General features: G+C 45.0%; 1 long non-coding RNA gene across 1 annotated transcript; it reads left to right on the top strand.

Annotated features, from left to right (window-relative positions):
• Nucleotides 1-12,167: 12,167 nt before the first annotated feature.
• Nucleotides 12,168-16,519, top strand: LOC119272164. Its single transcript, XR_005134702.1, has 3 exons — nucleotides 12,168-12,390; nucleotides 12,899-12,949; nucleotides 16,053-16,519. It is a non-coding gene; the product is annotated as an uncharacterized LOC119272164 (long non-coding RNA).
• The last annotated feature ends 2,093 nt before the right edge of the window (nucleotides 16,520-18,612 follow it).

The raw sequence follows: 18,612 nt of genomic DNA, 5'->3' as shown, positions 1-18,612 counted from the left end.
AGAACAGAGTAAAGCATTAACTAAGATGACATGATGTAGCGGGATAAACTCAATCAATATGATGAAAACCCCATATTGTTATCCTCGATGGCAACAATACAATACGTACTGGTTCCCCTTCTGTCACTAGAATCGAGCACCGCAAGATTGAACCCAAAGCTAAGCACTTCTCCCATTGCAAGAAAAACCAATCTAGTTGGCCAACCAAATCGATAGTTAGAAGAGACTTGCAAAGATATCAAATCATGCATATAAGAATTCACAGGAGATTCAAATAATATTCATAGATAAGCTGATCATAAATCCACAATTCATCGAATCTCGGCAAACACACCGCAAAAGAGTATTACATCGAATAGATCTCCAAGAACATTGAGAAGAACATGGTATTGAGAATCAAAGAGAGAGAAGAAGTCATCTAGCTACTAGCTATGGACCCGTAGGTCCGAGGTAAACTACTCACGCTTCATCGGAGAGGCAATGTTGTTGATGTAGAAGCCCTCCGTGATCGAATCCCCCTCCGGTAGGACACCGGAAAAGGCCCCTAGATGGGATCTCACGGGTACAGAAGGTTGCGGCGATGGAAAAGTGGTTTTGTGGCTCCCCTGGAAGGTTTTGGGATATTTGAGAATATATAGGCGGAAGAAATAAGTCGGTGGAGTCACGAGGGGCCCACAAGGATGGGGGCACACCCTACCCCCTGGGCGCGCCTCCCGACCTTGTGGCCGCCTCATGGCTTTCCTGATGTGCACTCCAAGCCCTCTGGGTGTCTTCTGGTCCAAAAAAATCATCGCAAAAGTTTCATTCCATTTGGACTCCCTTTGGTATTCCTTTTCTGCGAAACTCTAAAATAAGAAAAAAAACAAGAACTGGCACTAGACTCTAGGTTAATAGGTCACTCCAAAAATTAATACTAAAATAGCATATAAATGCATATAAAACATCCAAAACAGATAATATAATAGCATGGAACAATAAAAAATTATAAATACATTAGAGACGTATCAAGCGTCGCTGCCACCACCTCTCCATCACCGGAGCTGGGCAAACCTTGTTGTAGTAGACAATCAGAAAGTCATCGTGCTAAGACCCTAAAGGACCAGTGCAGTAGAACAACAACCATCGTCGATGAAGAGAAGCGTAGATCGGAAGGTTCCAACATGTGGACATGGGAAAATAGAGTACGAAGACCGGATCCACCGACGACAAACGCTGACCAAATCTCGTGAAATATGCTGGAGACAAACCTCCACACGCCCTCCTGCGATGCTAGAAGTGAAGGAAATATGCCCTAGAGGCAATAATAAAGTTATTATTTATTTCCTTATATCATGATAAATGTTTATTATTCATGCTAGAATTTTATTAACCGGAAACATAATACATGTGTGAATACATAGACAAACAGAGTGTCACTAGTATGCCTCTACTTGACTAGCTCGTTGATCGAAGATGGTTATGTTTCCTAAACCATAGACATGAGTTGTCATTTGATTAACGGGATCACATCATTAGGAGAATGATGTGATTGACTTGACCCATTCCGTTAGCTTAGCACTTGATCGTTTAGTTTGTTGCTATTGCTTTCTTAATAACTTATACATGTTCTTGTGACTATGAGATTATGCAACTCCCGTTTACCGGAGGAACACTTTGTGTGCTACCAAACATCACAACGTAACTGGGTGATTATAAAGGTGCTCTACAGGTGTCTCCAAAGGTACTTGTTGGGTTGGCGTATTTCGAGATTAGGATTTATCACTTCGATTGTCGGAGAGGTATCTCTGGGCCCTCTCGGTAATGCACATCACTTAAGCCTTGCAAGCATCGCAACTAAATGAGTTAGTTGCGGAATGATGTATTACAGAACGAGTAAAGAGACTTGCCGGTAACGAGATTGAACTAGGTATTGAGATACCGACGATCGAATCTCGGGCAAGTAACATACCGATGACAAAGGGAACAATGTATGTTGTTATGCGGTCTGACCGATAAAGATCTTCATAGAATATGTGGGAGCCAATATGGGCATCCAGGTTCCGCTATTGGCTATTGACCGGAGACATGTCTCGGTCATGTCTACATAGTTCTCGAACCCGTAGGGTCCGCACGCTTAACGTTTCGATGCCGGTTATATTATGAGTTTATGAGTTTTGATGTACCGAAGGTTGTTCGGAGTCCCGGATGTGATCACGGACATGACGAGGAGTCTTGAAATGGTCGAGACATGAAGATTGATATATTGGACGACTATATTCGGACACCGGAATGGTTCCGGGGGTTATCGGATATATACCGGAGTACCGGGGGGTTACCGGAACCCCCCGCCCCCCGGGGGTTATTGGGCCTCATGGGCCCAAAGTAGTGGAAGAGGAGAGGCAGCAGGAGGTGGCGCGCAGCCCCCCTTGCCCCAATCCGAATTGGGAAAGGGAAGGGGGCGCGGCCCCCCTTCTCCTTCCTTCTCTCCACCTCCTCCTTCCCCCTTCTCCTAGTTGGAATAGGAAAGGGGGGAAAACCTACTTGGAGTAGGATTGCCCCCCTTGGGCGCGCCTCCTCCTCTTGGCCGGCCCCCTCCTCCTCCACTCCTTATTATACGTGGCCAGGGGGCACCCTATAGACACAACAATTGATCTCTTGATCTCTTAGCCATGTGCGGTGCCCCCTTCCACCATAATCCACCTCGATCATATTGTAGTGGTGCTTAGGCGAAGCCCTGCGACGGTAGAACATCATCATCGTCACCACGCCGTCATGCTGACGGAACTCTCCCATGAAGCTCTACTGGATTGGAGTCCGTGGGACGTCATCGAGCTGAATGTGTGCTGAACCCGGAGGTGCCGTGCGTTCGGTACTTGGATCGGTCGGATCGTGAAGACGTACGACTACATCAACCGCGTTGTGCTAACGCTTCCGCTTTTGGTCTACAAGGGTACGTAGACAACACTCTCCCCTCTTGTTGCTATGCATCACCATGATCTTGCGTGTGCATAGGAATTTTTTTTGAAATTACTACGTTCCCCAACAGTGGCATCCGAGCCTAGGTTTTATATGTTGATGTTATATGCACGAGTAGAACACAAGTGAGTTGTGGGCGATATAAGTCATACTGCTTACCAGCATGTCATACTTTGGTTCGGCGGTATTGTTGGATGAAGCGGCTCGGACCAACATTACGCGTACGCTTACGCGAGACTGGTTCTACCGACGTGCTTTGCACACAGGTGGCTGGTGGGTGTCAGTTTCTCCAACTTTAGTTGAACCAAGTGTGGCTACGCCCGGTCCTTGCGAAGGTTAAAACAGCATCAACTTGACAAACTATCGTTGTGGTTTTGATGCGTAGGTAAGAACGGTTCTTGCTAAGCCCGTAGCAGCCACGTAAAACTTGCAACAACAAAGTAGAGGACGTCTAACTTGTTTTTGCAGGGCATGTTGTGATGTGATATGGTCAAGACATGATGCTAAATTTTATTGTATGAGATGATCATGTTTTGTAACCGAGTTATCGGCAACTGGCAGGAGCCATATGGTTGTCGCTTTATTGTATGCAATGCAATTGCGCGGTAATGCTTTACTTTATCACTAAGCAGTAGCGATAGTCGTGGAAGCATAAGATTGGCGAGGCGACAACGATGCTACGATGGTGATCAAGGTGTCGCGCCAGTGACGATGATGATCATGAAGGTGCTTCGGAGATGGAGATCACAAGCACAAGATGATGATGGCCATATCATATCACTTATATTGATTGCATGTGATGTTTATCTTTTATGCATCTTATCTTGCTTTGATTGACGGTAGCATTATAAGATGATCCCCACTAAATTATCAAAGTATAAGTGTTCTCCCTGAGTATGCACCGTTGCAAAAGTTCTTCGTGCTGAGACACCACGTGACAATCGGGTGTGATAGGCTCTACGTTCAAATACAACGGGTGCAAAACAGTTGCACACGCGGAATACTCAGGTTTAACTTGACGAGCCTAGCATATAACAGATATGGCCTCGGAACACGGAGACCGAAAGGTTGAGCGTGAATCATATAGTAGATATGATCAACATATTGATGTTCACCATTGATACTACTCCATCTCACATGATGATCGGACATGGTTTAGTTGATTTGGAGCACGTGATCACTTAGAGGATTAGAGGGATATCTTTCTAAGTGGGAGTTCTTAAGTAATATGATTAATTGAACTTAAATTTATCATGAACTTAGTGCCTGATAGTATTTTGCTTGTCTATGTTTGATTGTAGATAGATGCCACGTGATGTTGTTCCGTTGAATTTTAATGTGTTCCTTGAGAAAGCAAAGTTGAAAGATGATGGTAGAAATTACATGGACTGAGTCCATAACTTGAGGATTATCCTCATTGCTGCACAGAAGAATTATGTCATGGAAGCACCGCTGGGTGCCAGGCCTGCTGCAGGAGCAACACCAGATGTTATGAACATCTGGCAAAGCAAAGCTGATGACTACTCAATAGTTTAGTGTGCCATGCTTTACGGCTTAGAATCGGGACTTCAACGATGTTTTGAACATCATGGAGCATATGAGATGTTCCAGGAGTTGAAGTTAATATTTCAAGCAAATGCCCGAATTGAGAGATATGAAGTCTCCAATAAGTTCTATAGCGCAAGATGGAGGACAATAGTTCTGTCAGTGAACATATACTCAAAATGTCTGGGTATCATAATCACTTGACTCAACTGGGAGTTAATCTTCCTGTTGATAGTGTCATTGACAAAGTTCTTCAATCACTGCCACCCAGCTACAAGAGCTTCGTGATGAACTATAACACGCAAGGGATGGATAAGACGATTCCCGAGCACTTCGCAATGCTAAAGGCTACGGAGGTAGAAATCAAGAAGGAGCATCAAGTGTTGATGGTCAATAAGACCGCTAGTTTCAAGAAAAAGGGCAAAGGGAAGAAGAAGGGGAACTTCAAGAAGAACAGCAAGCAAGTTGCTGCTCAGGAGAAGAAAACCAAGTCTGGACCTAAGCCTGAAACTGAGTGCTTCTACTGCAAGCAGACTGGTCACCGGAAGCGGAACTGCCCCAAGTATTTGGCGGATAAGAAGGATGGCAAGGTGAACAAAGGTATATGTGATATACATGTTATTGATGTGTACCTTACTAGAGCTCGTAGTAGCACCTGGGTATTTGATACTGGTTCCGTTGCTTATATTTGCAACTCGAAACAGGGACTACGGATTAAGCGAACACTGGCCAAGGACGAGATGACGATGCGCGTGGGAAATGGTTTCAAAGTCGATGTGATCGCGGTCGGCACGATACCTCTACATCTACCTTCGGGATTAGTTTTAGACCTAAATAATTGTTATTTGGTGTCAGCATTGAGCATGAACATTATATCTGGATCTTGTTTGATGCGAGACAATTATTCATTTAAATCAGAGAATAATGGTTGTTCTATTTATATGAGTAATATCTTTTATGGTCATGCACCCTTGAAGAGTGGTCTATTTTTGATGAATCTTGATAGTAGTGATACATATATTCATAATGTTGAAGCCAAAAGATGCAGAGTTGATAATCATAGTGCAACTTATTTGTGGCACTGCCTTTTAGGTCATATCAGTGTAAAGCGCATGAAGAAACTCCATACTGATGGACTTTTGGAACCACTTGATTATGAATCACTTGGTACTTGCGAACCGTGCCTCATGGGCAAGATGACTAAAATGTCGTTCTCCGGTACTATGGAGAAAGCAACAGATTTATTGGAAATCATACATACAGATGTATGTGGTCCGATGAATGTTGAGGCTCGTGGCGAATATCGTTATTTTCTCACCTTCACAGATGATTTAAGCAGATATGGGTATATCTACTTGATGAAACATAAGTCTGAAACATTTGAAAAGTTCAAAGAATTTCAAAGTGAAGTTGAAAATCATCGTAACAAAAAAATAAAGTTTCTACGATCTGATCGTGGAGGAGAATATTTGAGTTACGAGTTTGGTCTACATTTGAAACAAATCGGAACAGTTTCGCAACTCACGCCACCCGGAACACCACAGCATAATGGTGTGTCTGAACATCGTAATCGTACTTTACTAGATATGGTGCGATCTATGATGTCTCTTATTGATTTACCGCTATCGTTTTGGGGTTATGCTTTAGAGACGGCCGCATTCACATTAAATAGGGCACCATCGAAATGCGTTGAGACGACGCCTTATGAGCTGTGGTTTGGCAAAAAAACCAAAGTTGTCGTTTCTTAAAGTTTGGGGCTGCGATGCTTATGTGAAAAAGTTTCAACCTGATAAGCTTGAACCCAAATCGGAGAAATGTGTCTTCATAGGATACCCAAAGGAGACTGTTGGGTACACTTCTATCACAGATCCGAAGGTAAGACATTCGTTGCTAAGAATGGATCCTTTCTAGAGGAGTTTGTCACAGCCCTAGCTCAGCCCCTGTTGTCCTTGCTTGATCTTGTTGCATCATGTTTAAACTTTATTGAAAGTTGAATTGGGGAAAGTGGAAAGCCTCAGAAGGCTTTTACAAAAAATGATCAATATTAAAAATTGTTTCAAATAAACCCAAAAAAATGTTCCTGTCAAGCTATAAAAAATATTGGCAAGAGGTAAAACTCAAACCAATATTTTTGGAGTCTCAGAAATATTTATTTTGGGCACTTGGAATTAATTCAATAACTATTTGAATTGGATTTATATTTATTATATATAAAAATATATGTTCAATAATTCTGAAAATTGTTGTGTGGCTTTGTATAAGTCCACTTAGTTGACACAATTATTTTCATGAAGTTTAAAATTGATTTAGTATTTTACTAAATCAGAAACAAATGTCAGAAAATAGAAAATAGAAATAAAAGGCAGAAAGGAGAGTATCTGAGCCACTTACCTGGCCTGCACTGTGTTGGCCCAGCCCATCTCTCTCCCTTGTCTTCTTCCAGCTCACGCCAGAAGGACTGGACCGCGCGTGGCCGACGCCCTCCGGCACGCGCACGGCCACCTCCTGCTTGCCGCTTTGCCCTGGCCCTCCCTGGTGAAGCCACGCCACCCCCTTGACCCTCTCCGGCTCTCCCAGCGCCTCTTCTCTCCTCTGGCTCCTCTCCACCTCGCGCCCGAGCGCACCGCAGTGCGCCGTCGAGCACCACCGCAGCCACTGCCGCTCCCTCGACCTCTCGAGCTTACCAAGAGCTCCGCGCTTCATCCTCGACCTCCACACAACAATGAAATATGCCCTAGAGGCAATAATAAAGTTATTATTTATTTCCTTATATCATGATAAATGTTTATTATTCATGCTAGAATTTTATTAACCGGAAACATAATACATGTGTGAATACATAGACAAACAGAGTGTCACTAGTATGCCTCTACTTGACTAGCTCGTTGATCGAAGATGGTTATGTTTCCTAAACCATAGACATGAGTTGTCATTTGATTAACGGGATCACATCATTAGGAGAATGATGTGATTGACTTGACCCATTCCGTTAGCTTAGCACTTGATCGTTTAGTTTGTTGCTATTGCTTTCTTAATAACTTATACATGTTCCTATGACTATGAGATTATGCAACTCCCGTTTACCGGAGGAACACTTTGTGTGCTACCAAACATCACAACGTAACTGGGTGATTATAAAGGTGCTCTACAGGTGTCTCCAAAGGTACTTCTTGGGTTGGCATATTTCGAGATTAGGATTTGTCACTCCGATTGTCGGAGAGGTATCTCTGGGCCCTCTCAGTAATGCACATCACTTAAGCCTTGCAAGCATTGCAACTAAATTAGTTAGTTGTGGAATAATGTATTACGGAACGAGTAAAGAGACTTGCCGGTAACGAGATTGAACTAGGTATTGAGATACCGATGATTGAATCTCGGGCAAGTAACATACCGATGACAAAGGGAACAACGTATGTTGTTATGCGGTCTGCCCGATAAAGATCTTCGTAGAATATGTGGGAGCCAATATGAGCATCCAGGTTCCGCTATTGGCTATTGACCGGAGACATGTCTCGGTCATGTCTACATAGTTCTCGAACTCGTAGGGTCCGCACGCTTAACATTTCGATGCCAGTTATATTATGAGTTTATGAGTTTTGATGTACTGAAGGTTGTTCGGAGTCCCGGATGTGATCACGGACATGACGAGGAGTCTCGAAATGGTCGAGAGATGAAGATTGATATATTGGACGACTATATTCGAACACCGGAATGGTTCCGGGGGTTATCGGATATATACCAGAGTACCGAGGGGTTACCGGAACCCCCTGGGGGTTATTGGGCCTCATGGGCCCAAAGTAGTGGAAGAGGAGAGGCAGCAGGAGGTGGCGCGCAGCCCCCCTTGCCCCAATCCGAATTGGGAAAGGGAAGGGGGCGCGGCCCCCCTTCTCCTTCCTTCTCTCCACCTCCTCCTTCCCCCTTCTCCTAGTTGGAATAGGAAAGGGGGGCAAAACCTACTTGGAGTAGGATTGCCCCCCTTGGGCGCGCCTCCTCCTCTTGGCCGGCCCCCTCCTCCTCCACTCCTTTATATACGTGGCCAGGGGGCACCCCATAGACACAACAATTGATCTCTTGATCTCTTAGCCGTGTGCGGTGCCCCCTTCCACCATAATCCACCGCGATCATATCGTAGCGGTGCTTAGGCGAAGCCCTGCGACGGTAGAACATCATCGTCGTCACCACGCCGTCGTGCTGACGGAACTCTCCCGTGAAGCTCTACTGGATTGGAGTTCGCGGGATGTCATCGAGCTGAGCGTGTGCTGAACTCGGAGGTGCCGTGCGTTCGGTACTTGGATCGGTCGGATCGTGAAGACGTACGACAACATCAACCGCGTTGTGCTAACGCTTCCGCTTTCGATCTACAAGGGTACGTAGACAACACTCTCCCCTCTCGTTGCTATGCATCACCATGATCTTGTGTGTGCGTAGGATTTTTTTTTTTGAAATTACTACGTTCCCCAACAAGAAGCACCACCGGGACGGGGGGAATCTCATTCCATCTTCACCACCAACGCCCACCTTCCTATGCAGGACACAAACCCTACCAAAACTCGAAAAATTTACCTAGACATGGAGCCCTCCCATCGGCAAGGATCGAGATCCACCGTGTCTCCATGGCCCTAAGCCCAAAGAAGATGAGGCAGGCTGGCTGCGGGAGGCAGCGGAAACCCTAGCGTTGGGTGCCTTGCGTGCGCCAGGCGTACTGAGTTCTAGATGGTGCTGATGTTGGAGAAGCTTCTCATAGTCAGTGTTTTGTCAAGCGGTAATAGTTCTTGATGTTTTGTTGTTATTCTCCTTTTTATATATTTTTTAACATAGTACTAACCCGGACGCTCATACATATACACATAACACTCGCCTGTATGAATGAACACATGCACACCTTCGATAGATTGAGCCGACATATCACCTTAAATTAATAAAGTCATCCACATGCGCCTTTGTAGTCGACTAGAACATCTCCTCACTGAACGAACATCGTCGAGCTTGAAATAAATTCAGGAAAATGCGAGCACTGGTGTCTAGTCTAGGACTTGAACTCCAGCGGACTGGTCTCATCACAAAGAACCTAACTATCTTAGCTAGGCTCAGTTCGAATAAAGGCCGGGTGTGTTGTCATTGTTTTTGTACCTCTTTGACATGACATTATGAGTCAATAAAAGCACCATTTATGGAGAGAGCAAATTTAGTTATCTAATTCTTTTATGAGGTGTTGACGTATAAATGCATAGCTCAGCTTTCCTCACCAATTTAAACTTTTGAGTGAACTGACTGATACGTGTTGTTCTACATGATATCAAAGTCAGGAGGTCTTGAATTCAATACTAAACTACCTTATCAGTTTGAGCTTTTGGATGAACTAATAGTACAAACATCAAATTGAACTGAAGGTGAGAGATGTTTAGGAGGTACAATGGTGTTGAACCTCTCAAAGTAGAAATTTTAGAGAGATATGTATGCCCTCCTATTCATATTAAATGACACTTCTTTAATACAATATGTACTAAAGTTTTACCATAAAGCAACGTCAATTAATTTGAATCGAAATGTATAACATTTTGAGGGAAGGACTAGAGATTCTCTTAGAGCATGGTTAATAATATAGCCAAGAGTCGGTTATATGGAGTTGCCATGTCTCTTATAGCCAACCTAATAGCCCACTCATACAATAGTTAGCCATACTAGTATGTTATATAATTAATATATGATCCGCCTTTTTCTCTCACAAAGCTTGTTGGGAGTCATGCTATAGCTGGATGTAAGTTTATAACCCGCTTCTCTTCTGTCTTATGTCTTCTCTCCTTCAATTAGGCACAAATCTGATACGGCATCTCTTATAGCCCATCTACATTACTTTATTGTATTTGCTCTATGGTGTAATCATGATAATTCGGAGACTGCAACCACAACACAAGGACCAAATCCTATATACCTAAAAGATTCATCCCCACTAACCTATTTATCTTAACATGCAGCCTATCCACCTCAGCAACTATGCCAACTCAGCAAAAGAGAAATAAACTGTTCACACATCACCATAGAACTATGCATGCGTTGCTTGACTCGATTTATTGCTTTTTTAGGCAAATTCAATTTATTGTTGCATCTGGTTGCACGAGGCCACTTGTTGACTTTTCACATGGGCTGCCCGAGCCAACTTCTTGCACGTGGGCTGTAGCTCGCTTTCTTTAGAGCATCTTCAACAGAGACGCTAAAAGTAGTCCGTGCTATAAAAAATCGCTAATTTAGCGTGTGGAGCATCTCCAGCAGACGCTGCAAAAGCCAGCACGCTGTAAAATCCAACCGGCGAGCTGGGAATTTTTGCATCACACGCGGGATATTTGTTGCGCGGCGTACAGCGCGCTGGACAACGACGCGCGAAGACCAACTGCTCCGCTCCGCTTCGCTCCCTCTGCTCGTTCCGCCATTTCCTGCAGCTCGCCGCCGCCGGCCGCCGGCCGCCGCCACTCCTTTGTGTGCTCATCATCTGCTCTTCCCGGCATGGGGCGGAGCCGCCACTGCCCTTCTGCTCGCCGGCTGGAGCTTGCCGCCTCGAGTTCGCCGGTCAGGAGCGCATGCCGGCCGGGAGCCGCCGTTGCCTCTCTGCTCGCAGCCTCCCTGTGGCCGAAGGCTAGCGTTGCATGCAGAGCTTGCCATTTCCGATCGATTGCAAGCCAGCTGATAGGGAAGCCAAGCTAGCTAGCTCGTGTTTGTGCATCAAGCTAGCTCGCATACGGTGGCCGGCGATTTCAACGATCCAACAATTGGGGAGCTAATTGCGTTTTTGTTTTGGTCAGATGGATTTATCTGTAAATGTTAGGGACCTGTTTGTTGTAGATATATTTGTGACGCTTTATTTTTTTAGTGCATCTGCTGGACCGCTGCGCGCCGTCTGCTACGCGTTATCTTTTTGTGCGTCTGCTGGACTGAATCGGCCACGGCACGCTAAAATTACTAAAATGGCGCTGTAAAATTATTTTAGCGCGTTGCTTTTTTGAGCGTCTGTTGGAGACGCTCTTAGTCGTTGGGGTGAGCTGGTTTATTTGGGCGTTCCAAGCCCATCTGAAAAGAACGTAGATGTTCGTCCCTCTTCTCGCCGCCACGATCAACGCTCCTCCATCCAGCCGCCACTAGCCCTTCCGCCATGACTGAGACTCCGCTTGCCAGTTGTCGCACCTCCGGCTAGCTGCCACCACGCCCGACACTATGCGGTGAGTGGTCTTCCCCGTTGCACCTCTTATCGCCGCAACAAACCGTCGCGTCCCCGGCCAGCTGCCGTCGATGACGACCGACGTTCTCCCGTCCACCAAGCATCCATAAATGCGCACTAACTCACTCATTGCTTCATCTTCCCGGTTGCCCGTCTTATTGTCTCCACTATCCCTTTTGCCTTCGCGACGGATGAGTTTCCGGCGGCAGATGCATTTGAAACGGATTCACAGTCATTCATCGCCCTCTACTGAACCGCCACTACTTTTGCGTTTAAAACCCCCTCTATACTGTCATCGTTATCTGGCACACATCGCATCCTCATCTCATAAGCGGCCTCCACTATGGTAGTTTGGTATATGGGCACTCCCTATTTCCATCCACCCCTTATTTTTCCTATCCCGATCTTATGTTCTTAAAATTTTCATATGCCCGCAGGATCAAAAGGTACTCGCGGTTTTGCTTGATAGGTCTCCTGCTGGTCGAATTGGCTTGATTGCTTCACAGCTCGCTGGACGCTCCCTATTTTCAGGTACACCTGTTTTTTTCGGTCCTCCGGCTTATGTTTCTCCTGAATTTGCTAGGTCGCGCTATGGACCGTAGATTGCTTGATGTCCAGCTTCATATCACGTCAATCGGTAATGGCTCCATTGATTCAGAGTTCACTTGATACTCCCAATGGTATGCAAGCTCTCTTCTCTTAGTTTAACTTTTTACAGTTGATAAAACATATTCAGCTTCTATTTAAATAGAATATGAATTTTGCTCCCCTGAAGGTTTTCCATTTCAGAGAACTGGATTTCACGATTCAAACCCGAAGGGACACCAATAAACTTTAGAAATAAAAAATATCAACCAAAACTATGGTATTAATTAAGCAAGGGAATGATTAGCCATCTCGGTCTATACTGTATCCATCTCGGTCTATTTTTTGTTACAAAGTTGAGGCCAGTATCCACTGCTTCACAAAGAAAAGAAGTAATAGAAATAAATCAACTTCTTCACAAAGTTTAGGCTTTAGAAGAGAATAATGTAACAATCAACTTCTTCAATCTATATTTTCACAAGAATTGGTGGGGATTGGAAGCTGTCGTGCCACCTCTTCAACACGTTCCTCATAGCCTATAATTAAATTCATACATGCGATTGTATTTACTATTCATTTTTTATTTTGTTTCCGTGTGTACAGGATAAGAGTTTCAGTGCGTGCAGACATTGTGGTGCTATAGGTAGTTGTGTGGTAAGTGTCACTACAACTCCCATATTCTTTTAGGTTTGGGACATGATCGTGTACACAATTTATCACTTAATTTTTCCGTGCTAATTCCACTAAAGAGTTGTAGTTTTTCTTCCTGTAAATTCATGTTATCCAGATATTCAGCTAATTTGAGTGTGTTCCGAAAGAAGCTAACTGGCCATATTAATTCATGATTAAGATGGTGTACCATAGGATGTAGTTCACACATATTTGAGGTCGAAATTTTACAAAAGCAACTCTTTCGATTTGTTCATGATAGATAAAAACTACTTCTTTGAGCTTGATAAACCACTGAATATATTTGACAGTGCATAAGCCATGTGACGGTAATTCTTCTTGATGAACCAGCTACAAAAAAGATAGACTAAGGTCGGCTGTTTTTCTATACATTGGTTCTAAAAAAAATCGGTTCAGTTATTGTTTTTTATCATTGCATTAAATTGTCCTCTAAAAAATCCCTGCGACAATGCACAATTTCTTGCAAGAATATTTTACCTCAATATGCAATCATGCCTTGAAGAATGCCCATCTCAACTTGGATGCATGCAAAAGGCTCAAATGTTTTAATATATTATGCTACTTATATTCAACAAATAATTTTCTAATTACATGCTTTTCAGTTTTAGTTCTATATTATTATTCCAAATATTCATATTCATACAATAAAATCTATCCCTAATAATAAAGTACGGGTTGACTCCGTGGGTTCACCGTCACAATACGCTTTCTTTCTATGAATTTACGCTTTCAATTTAAATTTAAAACATATATACGCGAGGTGGTACTAATTCGGGGAACCGTCTATAGTTTCATCGTCAAAATTTCCGTAGGTCGATGTTGTTTTAAGTCAGTTGGACTTCTCCCTGATCCGTCTGGGCCTCAGCCCACCAAACTCAGCCCTCCGCTCGGCCGCCGCCCGCGCCGCCGCCCTTTGCCACCGCCACCACCACCGTCCGCGCGCGCCTCCCTTTGCTCCCGTGTCTCTAATTTGGATCGAAATCGCGGCAGTAGTGGTGCGGCGGCGGCTGGGGAGGAGGCGAGGGCCACGGCGGTGGGTGGTGGGGCCTGAAGATGAGGCAGTCCTTCTAGGAGGATGCCAGGGACGGGCAGCAGGATGGGGGTGGCGTGTCGCAGTTGGAGACCGGCGTGTGCTCTGGCAGCGGGTGGAGGGACTGCGGCGCGATGGTGGGGAGCAACGGGTCCGTGTCCATGGCCGGACCACCCTGCCATTAAACTCGACGTTGTGCTGGCACATGCCGCCCCTCTCCTTCCTGGGTCGTCGTGGATCTCGCGATACTGGAGGTAGCCGCTGTTGTGGCCATGTACGGCATCACGGATTCCCACAACACGCCAGCCGCCTCCGGAGTCCCACAACCCCGGAGCCCATGGAGAGCTCGACCACAACTCGGCTAGCGCAACGGTGAGTTATAGGGCCAGCTATGGGAGCCGATGTTGGGGGAGGAGGGAGGCCTTTGCTGGGATTGCATTAGTGCGGTGCGGGTTGAGCTGGAGCTGGCTCCTAGCGGTGCTGGTTCAGGCTGATGTGTGCGTGCATAGCCAAACAAAGAAGCAGGCATCCACTGAGAAAAATACTCATCGGAGTTCTCAAGTTGAAGTCAAATTGACCAGCTACGTGTCAAAGGTAACATCTAGATTATACCTAAGATGATAGTTTGATGTGTTGATTGGAAGAAATCGCACACAATAGATGCAGTTGGTATTTTGGAAATAAAGGCAGCAGTTTACATTGAGATCTGGGACTAATTGGTTAATAATTTATTCATGTCCCCAACTTGAATATTGCAGTCTTTGTCACAAGCTTTGCAATGGTATTGATTCTTTTAAAAGTAGAGCAACCAAGTGTCGAATTTTGTTTCGCATCTATATATCTATTTCGAGATAAAAATGAATGTGGGGCTCATTATGTTTCCAGTATGAGACGTGGCTCGATGGTATTTACATCGCCAATGCCAAGCACACCGAGTTCACTAAAAGCAACAAGCAGGGCAAGGTCAAAGTCATTATGTTCACCATGATGCAGATTGCCATCACATTCAGACCCAAAGATCTGGGAACTATGAACTTGATTAAAAGGGCAGGGTCAAAGTCAAGACCCGGGTTAGTGGCGACTATGATGGTGGCCTGCAGGCTATGGGTCTAGCAGCGTTGCAGGCAGTAGTGTGCAGCGTTTTACGGTAGGGCGTGTGGCCAGTGCTGGCGGGCTCGCGGCGGCTGCAGATGGTGGAGTACTGGACTTGTGGTGGGCGCCCATTCACAAGATCTACAACATCATCTTTGGGTCAGTTCTCCATGAAGGCCATCCTGCGATACAAGGTTGCGTCTTCCTGCTATTTGGGTGACGACGCCGAGCCTGTCGGCCTATGCCCATCGCTCCTGATGTGGTAATGTGGCGGTCGTTATTGTTTGCCTGTAGAGCTTGCGGAGAGGTGGGACTTGCAGAGTATATGTAGCAGAAAGGATCCAAGTATTGGAGCCAAACAACTGTCTATGCTACCACATCAAGGTGTGTTGATGCAAATAAAGTGAGGACAGGAATATACAGTAGCAGAAAGACCAAGCAGCCTGGTAGCTCTTTCATTGAACTGGATGGATGCGTACATGAGTTCTTTGCAGGGAACGAGTCACATTTTGAAACTGAAACTATATACAACACTGTTTTAGGGATTAATGAACTGTTAGTAGCAGAGTCCTTCCTGATGTCAAAGCTAATACATTTCTATGATAACCATACCCCAGTACCTATGATTCAATAATCTTATTTTTATGAAATGATGAAACCCGAAGTATTTCTACGTATTTGCTTTTCTCTCTGAGGCGGGAAGTTTGTTTTCCAGACATTTATGTCATGAGCAACTTAATGTGCAACTGAGTGCACATTGTTATCCAAATTTTATTGGTCTATCTAAGATGTTTCCTTCTGGTATTGTAATTTGTGCTAGGTAATACCCACAGTTTTTGCTGTGATGTTACTATGTCAGAAAATTAGCTGTCCACTGCATCACTTATTTGTACTTCTATTTTTACTCCGAACTTACTAACCCAGCTTTGGTTTCTCTGGCTTAAGCTAATCTGGGAGCAGGGTATCATGTGCCCGCTCACCTGTTGGTGCGGCTGGTGGATACAGAGAGATCAACGATGAGGAGACCCTCGTCGTTCTTTTGATTGCAGCCAGTTGCGTGATGTGATGGCGGAGTTGTTCTACAACCGCCCAGGGGCCATGGACGATGGAGAACTTCCTAACGCAGTATGCGAGCGGGGACAATGGAGAACTTCCTGGCGCAGTGTGCGTGCGCGTGGGTTTCAGGACAGTTCATTGTACAAGGTCAAGCTCAGCTTGGTGTAAGTTCCAAATATATATTGTGCCTTAGTTTGAGTTGCATCCACAAGCAGCGCTCACTAATTCAAATACACCTTAAATTGAGTTGGATCATTAGTGTTGGACCATGGACATATATCTATATCCGATTGTACTCCGGGTGTTTTCAGTTCTGAAATATTTTTTGGCAATTTGATTCTGAAATTTTAGCTTGATGTTGAGAAAATGAGCAAATTTTATGGTGCACTTGGATCAGGTTTTATGCTTACAGTTTCGAGGGGAAACATTCAGGGTTGTGATCCAAGTATATGAAATCAGTTTATCTAAATTGAGTTGTCGACGGTACATCCTCTAAAGCACGGAGTGCTTTTGTCGGTTCATTGTTGTGCCATTTTAAAAAAATCCCCATTGTTTTCTGTAAATTAATCCGCAATACATGTTTAAATCATAGTCGAACTCTTTTTTTGCATTTTCTCAGAAAATCTCTGACTTTTTGGTTAATCAATCAGCAGCAACAAAATTATTCATATATTTTAAATCGTAACTCCGGTTTTAACATGTTATATATGAAATTTGATTAGAAAAATGTGTACAATCTAAATATGATATTATTGTTAGCTGTTAAATATTTCTAAAATATTATTTTTGGTGCAAACTTAATATATAGTGCACAGTCCGTTTTTTGTTCGTACTGGCGGCGATCCAAATTACAAATAAACACCTATTAAAACCATATTGAGAGGAAAGGAAACATCAATAACCACACATGCACACCTCTGAGAAACCTCGCGGGGGAAAACAACATATTTCTCATCTTTTTGAGAGAGAGAGGACGTCTTAGGACTGACCACATTCAAATGTGTTTTCGTTGTGTGAGTGCCGAGGCCACCGTAAAGGACGTGGACTAGTCATGGTTATTGGGTTAAAAGCATGTGTTATTTTCTCTCCCGTTGTAACGCACGGGCTCTTTTGCTAGTATTATTAAAATATAGTGCAAGCAATTTCCGCAGCAACGCGCGGGGTATTGTCTAGTTTACTTAAAGCGACACACCAAGTAACGCAGTGGCAATCAGGAACAACCAAGTAAAGAGAGACACAAGGTAAACGCACTGGTGTAATCAGGCTTAAACTAACTGAACCGGTTTTTAAGCCAAAGCTGGCACAAAGACAGAGTGACGGACTACAACCTCGATCCTTTTGTGAGGGAAGTAAAAATACCACACTCAACTCGAATAATGGCGGAGGCACACTGAGGAGCGTCAGAGCGACTTAGCCTCCTTTATTCATGCATAAATAGCAGCAACTTAACGACGCTGCGCACGTACATCCAACGGCGTATTAGGCAGAGGACGCGTCGAGGCAGACCCACTGGCCGACGAAGATCCTGACGCAGTTGATGTTGGGGTTGAAGCCCAGGAAGTCCTCCTGGCTCAGACCGGCACTCTCCGCGAGGGAGGAGCAGGTCTCACCCGTCTGCACCGCGCTCACCTTGTTGCACGTCAGCGCCGGCACCGCCTTCGTCAATGCATAAACTGCGAAACGCACAGACAGGCAGGCACACGTCCAAAGGGTTACAAGTCCAGCACATTTGGCCAGATCATGGACGACGATGTTGACCGGTTGACGTGGACGTACCTCCGTTAATGCTGCCGCGCTGCATCTGCGTCGCGGTGAACCTGGCGTCGGCGAGGGCGACGGCCACCACGAGCAGGGACGCGATCAGGAGAGCAGCGGCTCCGTGGTTCTTCGCCATTGCAGATGCAGATGCTGCCGACGCGAAGAAAGGATATATGTATAAGCGGATGATAGGTGCTCGTCAGGCTCTGCTTTGGTGGTGGTGATGAGAGAGCTTAGCCCTCGCCCTTTTTATAGCATAACGAGCTCGACACTCGAAAGTCGATAGGGTGGAGAGTGTGACGAAGAGAATCCGGCCATGGCCTTGGAGACGGCGTCCGACGCACGGGCGATGCTGCTTATGCTGAGAACGGCATGGATGGACATGTCGTTCATAACACAGGGTGGGCCTCGGGGTAATCCCATCTGTGATTCCTATGGAACTGCTTTGTACTACTGTAATATTCTTCGACCGCCATGTGATTTTGACCGGGCCTAATACTTTACACTCACACTGCTCACTTTTTTTTGTTTGAAAAACTGTCTTGCTCCATGTTGGTGATAGCGCAATGACAGTGGAGAAACAAGAACGAATCGATCGCAGCAAAGCAGAGAGATGAGGACAGTAGGATCAGAGAGGACTGCAGTCAACCCGCAAAAAGGAAAAGAAAAGAGGACTGCGGTGTCTGAGTAG

This window comes from Triticum dicoccoides, chromosome 3A, assembly GCF_002162155.2.
Source record: "Triticum dicoccoides isolate Atlit2015 ecotype Zavitan chromosome 3A, WEW_v2.0, whole genome shotgun sequence".
In the NCBI taxonomy this organism is placed as follows: Eukaryota; Viridiplantae; Streptophyta; class Magnoliopsida; order Poales; family Poaceae; genus Triticum; species Triticum dicoccoides.
This window is presented reverse-complemented; position numbering and strand designations above follow the sequence as displayed.